Here is a 12,252-nt window from a genome sequence, read left to right as displayed (position 1 = left end):
TTTATCTCTGCGCAGGCACAAGTGAACAGTCTGTTTTTGTGCTTCCTGTGAGATCAGGCTAGCAGCTTTTAAATCCTTATGTTAAGCAACAGAAGCAACAGTAGATCAGCAATTATATTTTGAGAGTGGAAATTCTAGCCCTGGTAATCCCGTTGGGTAAACAGAGAGAGAGAGGGAGAGGATGTCACATCTAAAGTGCATACAGAAGAGTTGTTACACTTGTTCAGTCTGTTGAGTTGGTTCTTCCCTCAGATGTGACTGGATGTTGCTTTTCATGGATCATAATTAAACTACAACGGAACACATTAAATTCAAGGAATTCAATTGAAAGGGCAATTTGAGTGAATAAATGGAAAACTGCTTTAAGATTGGCTCCTGGTCTTTTACTTCACCAATTAGAAGTTGTTGGTTTGACAGCTCTCCTAATCATAGAATCCCGACAGTGTGGGAGCAGGCCATTTGGCCCATCGAGTCAACACTGACCCTCCAAACAGTATCCCATCCAGACTCACAAAAATGTGCACCGCATGTGTGCAGAGAAGGGGATGCTGGGAGTGAGTGGGATGCTTTCACCACCACCATCTCCCTCCAAGACCCAAACATCCCCACAGCACCACCTGTCCATTCCTCCACCACCACAGTGCCTTTGGCCTTCAACCCTGCCAACCACAGTGCAACTGTCCTTTCTCTCTGCCACCCACAGCATCCCCTTATATTCTACTCGCCACCCACAGTGCCCCCTGACCATTCTCCCCGCCACCCACAGCATCCAGTCCATTCTCCCCGCCACCCACTGCATCCCCTGTCCATTCTCCCCCACCAACCACGGCACGACCTGCCCATTCTCCCCTGTAGCTCCCACGGGACCCCCATCCATTCTCCCCCGCCATTCATGGCTCCGCCCTCTCCATTCCCCCGTGCCACCCACGGCACCCTTGTCCATTCCCTCGCCGCCCCCGGCACACCTTCCATTCTCTCTCTCTTTCTTTCTCTCACCCCCATCCTCTGCATCCCTGTCCAGTCCCTCTTCCCATCTTCTGACTCCCCATGCATTTTCTCTCTCCCCCACATCCTCTGCTCTCCATCCCTCTGTTCCTCCATCTATTCTCTTTCTCAGCCCACGTTGCCGCGTTTCCCGTCCGACGTTGGCAGTGGCAGGGCCGGGCGGCCGTCAGCTCTGGCTATTGCAGCCCCCGACTCCTCGCAGAAGTCCGCTCGCCGACACTCCGCCGCGTGCACGGGTCAGTGACGCTGCCGAACCGATTGCTAGTCCCGTTTCCGCCTCTGCTTTTCCTAGGGCAAAGCTGCTGCATGCCTCGTGATACTCAGCGGGCGACATAGTGGAGGAGATCCTGCCTCGGTCGCTGCGGTGCGTGCCGACATGCATCGCCTCTTGGGCGCCCTTTTTTTTTCCCAATAGACCTATGTTCAAAGTTTGGTAGAAGATTTGTAGCTCGGGTGCTCGTTGTTGTGGTTCTGTTCGCCGAGCTGGGAATTTGTCTTGCAAACGTTTCGTCCCCTGTCTAGGTGACATCCTCAGTGCTTGGGAGCCTCCTGTGAAGCGCTTCTGTGCTGTTTTCTCCGGTATTTATATTGGCCTGTCTCTGCCGCTTCCGGTTGTCAGTTCGAGCTGTCCACTGCAGTGTCCGGTATATTGGGTCCAGGTCGAAGTGTTTGTTGATAGAGTCTGTGGATGAGTGCCATGCCTCTAGGAATTCCATGGCTGTTCTCTGTTGGCTTGCCCTATAATGGTCGTGTTGTCCCAGTCGAATTCATGTTGCTTGTCGTCTGTGTGTGTGGCTACTAAGTATAGCTGGTGTCGTTTCGTGGCTAGTTGGTGTTCGTGTATACGGATCGTTAACTGTCTTCCTGTTTGTCCGATGTAGTGTTTTGTGCAGTCCTTGCATGGGATTTTGTACACTACATTAGTTTTGCTCATGTTGGGTATCGGGTCCTTTGTTCTGGTGAGTTGTTGTCTGAGCGTGGCTGTTGGTTTGTGTGCTCTTATGAGTCCTCGTGGTCGCAGTAGTCTGGCTGTCAGTTCAGAAATGCTCCTGATGTATGGTACCACATGGGGATGTGACTACAGTGTTTTTAAGGTTGTTGGTCTCCGACCGGTGCCTGCGTAGTCACCTTTGTGATTCGTTTATATGTATTTTGTCGATCACAAAGTAAGGTCGAACCTCCACGTGGTTCCCCCTGGTAACGGCCTGTATGAGGAAGCTCTTGCCGGGAAGGTGATTTTAAATTGTTTTGTGGTTGTTTTAGTCTGGTCTTATCAGTGTTTTTACCATCGATTTTATCTTTGGTCTTAACTTGATTTCACCAGTGCTATACGCCACTGGCTGTTTTTATTGTTTTCTCCATCGTTTGAGCATTACTCAGACCAGGCCGGCCACGACGATCTCCAGAAGAGATACGAGACGGCTGGTGACCATTCAGTCTGGTTGAAACCAAATTTGGCAGAGGCGATTATGGCCGATTCCAAAATTTCTGGTTGGGTGAGGGACCGGGAAAATAACAGCCCCGCACGGTTGCTTTTGGCGGCTCCATGTGCTAAATGTATGAGCCAAAAACGGACTGGGCAATCCGTCTCGACTCAGACTCAGACGGAAGAGACCATAAGAATTATTCTGGCAAGGCTATCCTCGGGCAGGCACGAGGGAGCTGTAAACATTGTCCAGAATAATCAGGACAGAATTCAAAGGGAAGGGCTTGTAGAGGAGGCCCCTCGACAGCCAAGTCCATTTAACAGCCGGATGATTTTAAATTCAAATTTTAAAGGGCCATTTGTTTTTAGTCGATGTGGAGATTTAGAGAGCAATGAGGAGAGGTACAAAGGAAGAATTATTCACCCGGTAATTAAAGAAACAGATAAACTAGAGTTAATAATTAAATACCCTAAAAAAGATTTTAAATGTAATTCTTGTAATAATATCTACAATACCACTGGGATGTTTAGGAAACACTTGAAAATATGCAAGGGAATTAAATCAGTGAGGATTAGGTGCAGTAAATGCGATTGGGAAGGGAACTATCAGGCAGTAGCGTGCCAATATCCAAAATGTAAGATGAGTGATAATGTTAGTAGTAGTAGTAATAGTACCAGTAATAGTAATGAAGGAGGTGGATTAGAAAAATCATACCAGTGTAAAGGATGCCCGTTAAAATTTAAATCAGCCAAAGGGTTCGGGCAACACGAAAGACATGCTCAAACCATCTTGAGAAATGAGAGAAGGAAAGAAGGGAAGCCGGAGAGTACGGATAAGATAGATAAGAGAGAGGGAAACAAGAGGGGAGTATGGTCTAAGGAAGAGGTGGAAAAGTTGCAACAACTAGAAGTAGAATTTAGTGGCTGTAAGAATATTAATAAAAGTATTGCAGAGAGAATCGGTTCCAATCGGTTCCAAAACCGCTAAACAAATTTCGGATAAAAGGAGATTATTGAATAAGAAGAATAATAAGAAGCAATCGGTTCGGCAGCGTCACTGACCCGTGCACGTGGCGGAGTGTCGGCGAGCGGACTTCTGCGAGGAGTCGGGGGCTGCAATAGCCAGAGCTGACGGCCGCCCGGCCCTGCCACTGCCAACGTCGGACGGGAAACGCGGCAACGTGGGCTGAGAAAGAGAATAGATGGAGGAACAGAGGGATGGAGAGTAGAGGGTGTGGGGGAGAGAGAAAATGCATGGGGAGTCAGAAGATGGGAAGAGGGACTGGACAGGGATGCAGAGGATGGGGGTGAGAGAAAGAAAGAGAGAGAGAATGGAAGGTGTGCCGGGGGTGGCGAGGGAATGGACAAGGGTGCCGTGGGTGGCACGGGGGAATGGAGAGGGCGGAGCCATGAATGGCGGGGGAGAATGGATGGGGGTCCCGTGGAAGCTACAGGGGAGAATGGGCAGGTCGTGCCGTGGTTGGTGGGGGAGAATGGACAGGGGATGCTGTGGGTGGCGGGGAGAAAGGACAGTTACACTGTGGTTGGCAGGGGTTAAGGCCAAAGGCACTGTGGTGGTGGAGGAATGGACAGGTGGTGCTGTGGGGATGTTTGGGTCTTGGAGGGAGATGGTGGTTGTGAAAGCATCCCACTCACTCCCATCATCCCCTTCTCTGCACACATGCGGTGCACATGTTTGTGAGTCTGGATGGGATACTGTTTGGAGGGTCAGTGTTGACTCGATGGGCCAAATGGCCTGCTCCCACACTGTAGCCATTCTATGATTAGGAGAGCTGTCAAACCAACAACTTCTAATTGGTGAAGTAAAAGACCAGGAGCCAATCTTAAAGCAGTTTTCCATTTATTCACTCAAATTGCCCTTTCAATTGAATCCCTTGAATTTAATGTGTTCCGTTGTAGTTTAATTATGATCCATGAAAAGCAACATCCAGTAACAACTGAGGGCAGAACCAACTCAACTGACTGAACAGGTGTAACAACTCTTCTGTATGCACTTTAGATGTGACATCCTCTCCCTCTCTCTCTCTGTTGACCCAACGGAATTACCAGGGCTAGAATTTCCACTCTCAAAATATAATTGCTGATCTACTGTTTTCTTCTGCTGCTTAACATAAGGATTTAAAAGCTGCTAGCCTGATCTCACAGGAAGCACAAAAACAGACTGTTCACTTGCGCCTGCGCATAGATAAAACTTCATTTGGAATACATCACAAAATAACTACAAGTGCCAATCCCTCAACCCTGTGTTACACATGGAGGGAGGGGAGGGGAAGTAAAGTGTTTTACTCTCAGATGTTAGCGGGCAGGACAAAGTTTCAGCCAGTGGTAAGTTAAAATTCAACCCTGTGCTGTTTTCTGTTATAAAAACTCAAACCACATGGATTTGGTGGGATTAAAAAATGAAGGAAAGGGAGCTTGCAAAGTTTCCAAGCCCCCACAACACGCACACACAATTCCCTCTGCTTAGCTGGAGACAGTGCTGCCCCCCTCTGTTTAGGAGTAAACTCTGGAAAGGTGGTGGTATTGATAGTGAGGAGGATGGTCTCCGGCCACAGTTTGATACCAATCATCTGGTAAATGGGGCAGAGAGATGGAATTTAATCTCCAGGCATTCTGGGAAATGTAATAATGGAGGAAAGTAATCAAAAAATAGTAGGTCCCTACAGAGTGCTGAGGAACAAAGGAACCTTGCTGTCCAAGTCCAGAGATTCCCGAAGGTCCCAGTACAGATAAAACTAGGGAGTGAGGAAGGCATAGATTTGTATTTTCTTCATACAGAGGGCGGTGCGTGTGTGGAATGGGTTGCCAGAGGAAGTGATGGAAGCTGGTACCATTATAACATTTAAAAGGCATCTGGTTGGGTATATGTATTTGAAGGGTTGAGAGAGATATGGGTCAAATCCTGGCAAATGGGTCACGAGATTAATCTAGGACATCCAGTCAGCATCGGTGAGCTGGACTGCAGAGTCTGTTTCTGTGCTGTATGACTTTACCCGCCTAATTCAATGCAAGTTTCAGCAACATGTCTGCAGCTTTATGCTTTTAGACATTAACAATGTTTCTGAATATATCATTTCAGCTGTTCTCAATTTTAAAATCAGCCATTTCTTGTGCACCCCTGTCTTCCAGGTTGATTCATCACCATCCATTCTCTCTCTTTCCCGAGAAGGGCTTGATACAGCAATCAAAGCGGGCTCGAGGTACGATAAAGGATGGTGGGCTGGCGGGGGGGAGCGGGGGGCGGAATGGACAGGGGCGCAGAGGCTGGGGGAGAAGAGAGACAGAGAGAATGGATAGGGGAGCAAAGGGTAGGGAGAGAGAGAGAGAAAATGGACAGGGGACAGAGAGTGGAGGGGATGAGAAAGACTTGGGGACAAAGAATGGGGGGCAGAAAATGAGGGGGAGAGAGAGAGAATGGCTGGGCAGAGAGATTTGGTGAGTGCGGACTGTGAGGTGAGAGAGAATGCATGGGGACAGTGCGTTGGGGAAGTGACAGCACAAATCCCACCTTATCCAGGAATGGTGTCAGTGTTCCATGAACTGGAACCCACTCCATTAACAGCAGACTTGGGGGCAATCGTTTCACAATAGACACATGGCTAACACGGTAGATTCATATAATCCCTACGGGCCATTCGGCCCATAAAGTTCAGACTGACCTTCCAACCACCCACTTTCCCCATAGTTAACCCACCCTAGGTTGCAGATCCCTGGACACTTCAGCATGGCCAATCCACCCTAGACTTCAGATGGTTAGACTGTCGGAGAAAACTGGAGCACGCAGAGTTCACCAACGCAGACACAAAGGTGAGAACATGCCAATGTTCACGCAGAGAGCTGCATGAGAGTGGAATTGAACCCAAGTCCCAGGCACGGTGAGGCAGTGGTGCTAACCACTGAGCCACCATACCACCCATAGCTTTGAAGTTCTGCTTTGTCTTTGTAGGTTCTGATTTGTCATGAGCCTTCAGCAGAGGCTCTCTCCTCCTGACATTGTTAGACCACGCCTGCTGCAACTTCCCTTTCCCATTTCTCCAGCCCTGAGCACACCGGTTCCCAAATCCTGATGCAATCTGGTCTTCTGCTGCCAACTGCAGAGAATGGTGACAATCCCTGCCACTATTCTCTCCCTGACCACCACTGCCCCCTCCCCAACATTGTTCTTAATCCCACCACGCAGCCAGTTCGCTCCTCACTCGTGCAGACCTCTCTCAGATCCCCTTTATCTGTCTGACCTGTGCTGACACCCTCCTCACCCTGTCCTCTGACCCAGTCAGAAGGCTTTGTCTGGAGAAGAATGACCATCTCCCAGAATAAAGTGTCCAGTTAACTTTCCCCTTTTCCCCCCAACGTGTCTGCAGCCCGGCTTCCAGCTGCATCTTTCTGAGCCGAAGGTCCTCTAGCCTGTGTTTGCCCTGGATCACAGCATCCAGAACATCTCAACTTCTGCAAATCGAAAGACAAGCCCAACCCTTGGAAGAGAAGGGGGAGAAACAGAACAGACATGAACGTAAAATCATTGTAGTGCGATCACTTCCCTTAAGCATGAATAGCAGTTATCAGCTGTCTGTGAGCTTGTGGCGCAACGGTAGCGCGTCTGACTCCAGATCAGAAGGTTGCGTGTTCAAATCACGTCAGGCTCACTACAATCAACTTCTTACATTTCAATTCAACAAAGGAGTACGTTCTTTCCGTATATCGGTTGTGTCAAATATTCTTTACGGAAACTTTCGATCACACGTGAAGCTTTGCTGTCAGTTTGATTTGTGAACACTGTGTCGGGGAGGTGGTGTGCCCATTGTTTGCGGAAATGCTCAGCTCCCCGCAATGCTGTTATGGCCTCAGTAAACTATAATAACGTGAAGATCGCTGGGATGATTTTCTACATCCGACTGCAATATAAACACAGATCATTGTTTCCAGTTTTGGTGGAACAAAAGACATCGTATTGGTCGATAATTACAGTTAGTGCAAACACAGCTAGCCATCGATAAATATTAATGCTGTTCACTTCAATGGCCAAATTTCAATTCAGAAACCAAGTGCACTCGGCTGCTTGTAACATAGACAACATGACAAAATGGCTCATAGGAGGAGAAATGGGGCATTGAGGAGGAGTGAAATGTTTGCTTTTGGTCACCTCCACAATTGTTAGGAAAACAGGTTGAAAGGATTCTTAAAAGGTGGCTGAAGGAGTGGTGAGGGATAACACTTCAGACAGCGCAAAGGGGAAGACCACTTTCTAGTGGAAGGAAAAGACATTCCTTATTTCTGAAAGAACTGGGAAACAGAAGAGGGGATGAAATCTGACTTGGGAGCTATTTCCTATTTGTTGAGGATGTTCTTTCATCACAGTCTTGGTTTAGAGCATAAGTTCTTCATCAGGAATAGAGGGTGGCCCAATGGGGCTGAGAGATAAATGGGAAGGAAGTGGGGCTGGAGGGAAGGAAGATGGGAGTACAATAGGTAGATGGAGGTAGGGATTGATGGTGATAGGTCAGAGATGAGGGTGGAGTAAATAGGTGAGAAGCAAGGTGGACAGGTATGACAGGTCAAGAGGTTGGTGTCAAATTGGAAGGTTGGATCTGGGACAAGGTGGGGGAGAGGAAATAAGGAAACTGATGAAATCTGCATTGATACCATGTGGTTGGAGGGTCCTAAAGCAGAAGTTGAGGTGTTTTTCCGACAAGTGTTGGGTAAGCAAGTGTTTGGCAGTGGAGGAGGCCCAGGACTTGCATGTCCTTGGCGGAATGGGAGGGGAGTTGAAGTGTTCAGCCACAGGGCGGTGTGTCGGTTAGATTTAGAGTCTCAGAGTTGTTCTCTGAAATATTCGGTTAGTTGGCGTCCAGTTTCCCCAATGTGGATGAGACCTTATTGCGAGCAATGGACATAATCTTATAAATAGATTGCATAAGTCTTAGCCTGCCAGAACTATTTTCTTTAATTAAATTAAAGAAAATGTTTATTCAATTGGATGACTGCATGAAACGGTTTGTTGGTCAGATTTGAATCATCACACCCAAATGAGACGATGCCATGAATATCAGTGAACTGCTCTTTTTGTTAAAAACCACAATTTCTTGATTTATTTTCACAACTTACTGGTATTCACACCTGCACATTCAATGTCAAACTCTGACACCAAAAATTAAATTACAGCATTAATTTTGACTTACAATATTCGAACAAACAAATTAATAGCACACAGTGAATCGCAAGTCTGATTAAGATGAAATTAAATTTGACCAAAAAAATATAAAATCAAGATGGGAGATAAGAAATGGGGGAAGGGCAGAAGGCAAGAAATGCAGTATCATAGAACGTGCTCCTCCAGAGTGTGCATTTTACCGACTGCCATTGCTCAATATAAACACTCTGATATGATCCTCCGGTTTTAATGTAAACCATAGCCCCATACAGTAGGTACCATTAAAATGAGTTAAAAAGACAAGCCTTGAGCAAATCCAGCTTCCAGTCTTACCACCCGCTTCTTGGAGCTTGTACCTTCCTCCATCACCGGGGGGTTGTTGAACTCCTGGGCTCCAGCGGCCACGCCTCCACTGAAGAAGATTTGGGAAGCAGATGCAAAGGCAAGATGCAGAACAGAGAACCTTTGTATATGAAAGCAGCTTACAGAGACATTGAGCAATAGCAATACATGGTTTTTACCCATCGACTCTGGGTTATCTACCCAGCACACTCACGCAGCAGTTCTCTACTTTTGTGCTCCCAGCAGCTGGATCGTGGATCAGTTTAAAGTAGGTCCTATATCTCTGATTACATCGGTACACAAGGCAGTGAAGAAAGGTTTCAGCACACTGGCCTTCATCAGTTATGGAATTGAGTATAGATGTTGGCAAGTTATGTTGTAGTTATACCGGACGTTGATGATGCTGCACCTGGAATATTGTGATCAGTTTTGGTCCCCTTGGTGTTCTGACTTCTGACTTCTTCAACTCTGGGTTTGTGTTGAACTTGATGGGATACTTTGTCCAACTCAGCATGTTTAAACAGTATCTCTCAGAGGGATTCATCTGAAACTTTTCAGGAGGTGAGCTCAACAAGATTGAACTATTCAAAGTTACTTGGACTCTATTTTAAACTTCCATCAGGACCAGTAGTCAGAGACACGTACAGCATGGAAACAGACCCTTCGGTCCAACTTGTCCATGCTGACCTGATATCCTATATTAATCCACTCCCATTTGACAGCACCTGACCCATATACTCTGGCAGCTCATTTCATATATGTACTACCCTCTGAATGAAGAAGTTGTCCCTTTAATTCGTTTCGCCTCTTACCCTCAACTTATGCCCTCTCGTTCTGGACTCCCCCACCCCAAGGAAAGGACATTGTCAATTACACTGTCCATGTCCCTCATGATTTTATAACCGCTATTAGGTCACTTCTCTGTCTCCGATGCTCCAGTGAAAACAGCCCCACGCTATTCAGCCTCTCCCTGTAGCTCAAACCCTCCAACACCCAGCCACATTCCTGTAAATCGTTTCTCATAGAGAAGTCAACGTTTCAGTCCTGAAGAAGGGTTAATACCCAAAACGCTGACTACTCCACATTCTGGTGCTGCCTGGCTTGCTGTATTCTCCCAACCTCCTACTTGCCAACTTCGGGTTACAATATGTAGTGGCTCAGTAGTTACCACTGCAGCCTCACAGCGCCAGGGACCCAGGTTTGATTCCAGCCTTGCATGGCTGTCTGTGAGGAATTTGCACTTTCTCCCATTGTCTGCGTGGGTTTTCACTGGGTGATCCTGTTTTCTTCCAAATTCCAAAGATGTGCAGGTCATGTGGATTGGTCATGCTTAATTGCCCAGAGAGTTAGGTACATTAATCAGAGGGAAATGGGTGTGGATGGGTTACTCATCGGGGGGTCGGTGTGGACTTGTTGGGACGAATGGCCTGTTTCTGCAGTGTAGCTAATCTCATCCAATACTTTTGTTACTAACGAATGGCAGAGTAGTCCGAATGGACTAACTTCTGCTCCGTTGGTCTTGCGGTCTTAGGTTTCTCTGGATCATTTCATTGGCAATGTGCAGTCCCGGGCTCAATGAGAGGCAGTGCCCACTGAAGGCAAAGCTCATAGATTCATAGAACTCCCACAATGTGGAAACAAGTCCTTCAGCCGAACACATCTGCACTGATCTTCCGAAGACTAACCCACTCAGATCAATTTTCCTATCCTCCACAAATTGCACACAGAGCCCCTAGGGTGGAATTATTCCTGGGTTCCTGGTGCCATGAGGTAGCAGTGATAACCCTGAGCCACCATGGAGTTGTGATTGTGGGGTGTAGGGGAGGCAATTGCAGTCCAGCAGAAAAGAAAAAACAGCCCACCTACTCTCCCACTGCACCCACTATCAGAACTGGCAGGAGGTTCAGTCCTGGGAGGTGACCGAAGGCATCATCACTGGTAGGATCTGATTGCTGGGAGCGCTGGTTCTCCCGATGGTGCTTCCCTGTTCACATCCATTAACATCTCCCGCAAGTTGTCGGAAAACATGAACCTCTTCCCACAGTCGGGCCAGCTGGAGGGCATCTTCCCGGTGTGGGCACATTGGTGATTCAGTAGAGCGGAGGAATTGCTGTAGGCCTTCCTGCACTTGGGGGAGCAGAATGGCCTCCCCCCTCCGCCACTGCAACCCCCCAACACCCTCGTGCGGTCCAGCTAGTGATTCAGCAGTGTGGAGGAGCGGGTAAAGACCTTCCCACATTAGGGGCAGGAGAACGGATTCTCCCTGGTGTGGATGGACTGGTGCCACATCAGGGCAGATGAATTGCTGAAGGCCTTCCTGCACATAGGGCAACTGAACGACCTCTCCACGATGTGGACCTACCAGTGGGCCAGTAGTTCGGAGGAAAGAGCAATGCCCCTCCTGCAGTGGGGGCAGAAGAACGGCCTCTCAGTGTGGACCCACTGGTGTCTCAGCAGTTGGGAAGACCTGCTGAAGGCCATCTCGCACTTGGGGCCGGAGAACAGCCTTCCACGGTGTGGACCAACTGGTGCTTCAGAACCCTTTCAAATTTCACAATATCCTTCTGATTGGAGGGAGGACAGAATTGCACGCAATATTCTAAAAGTGGTCTCACCAACGTCCTGTACACCCACAATATAACTTCCCAACTCCAATACTCAGTCAGAGGATTGCGAAAGCTTTCAAAACCCACAAAAAACAAACAGGAAAGAATGGAGGTTCAAACCAAATTTTTGAGAATGAGCTTGGAAGCATCAATGTGAAATCGGCGGCCTGGGTTTATTGGGGACCTGTTCTCCTTAAATACACTATATACTTATTTCTCTTGTGCTCTTCGTAGTTTCTCTGTGCTGCAGTGTGTAGTGGCTCGTTGAAATAATGTCCTGATGCAGCTTCTTTTGTGGGTGTTGGGATGATTGCTTCTGTGGTTAAGTACTTGGTTTGTGTGTGTTGTTTTTCTGTGGATGCTCGTTTGAAGTTCCCCATTGACTGTTCGCTCTACTGTGACATCTAAGAATGGCAGTTTATTGTTGTTCTCCTCTTTTTCAAACTAGGAGCCCCCCTCAGGCCATAGTCTCACTACTTGGAACACCAATATACAGACTTGTCAAAGGACTCCACTGAGGAATAAAACACCAAGTCGAAGATCCATGCGACTCTATTTACTCCATCCAAGTATTCCTGAACAGCAAAGACACGAAGATAGAAGAGGATGGAATAATGTTGTCCTTTGACATAACAGCCCTGTTCATATCCATTAACATCAACGTGACCAAAGAAAACTGAAGACACTACTCGAACAACTAAAAA

At 47.6% G+C, this 12,252-nt stretch overlaps 1 non-coding gene across 1 annotated transcript; it reads left to right on the top strand.

Moving 5' to 3' along the window:
• The first annotated feature begins 7,023 nt into the window (after positions 1 to 7,023).
• trnaw-cca (transfer RNA tryptophan (anticodon CCA)) lies at positions 7,024 to 7,095 on the top strand. Its single transcript has one exon. It is a non-coding gene; the product is annotated as a tRNA-Trp (tRNA).
• The last annotated feature ends 5,157 nt before the right edge of the window (positions 7,096 to 12,252 follow it).

Source organism: Chiloscyllium punctatum, chromosome 36 (genome assembly GCF_047496795.1).
Source record: "Chiloscyllium punctatum isolate Juve2018m chromosome 36, sChiPun1.3, whole genome shotgun sequence".
Taxonomy (NCBI): Eukaryota; Metazoa; Chordata; class Chondrichthyes; order Orectolobiformes; family Hemiscylliidae; genus Chiloscyllium; species Chiloscyllium punctatum.
The sequence above is the reverse complement of the archived record's forward strand: the minus strand, read 5'-3'. Positions and strand labels throughout refer to the sequence as shown.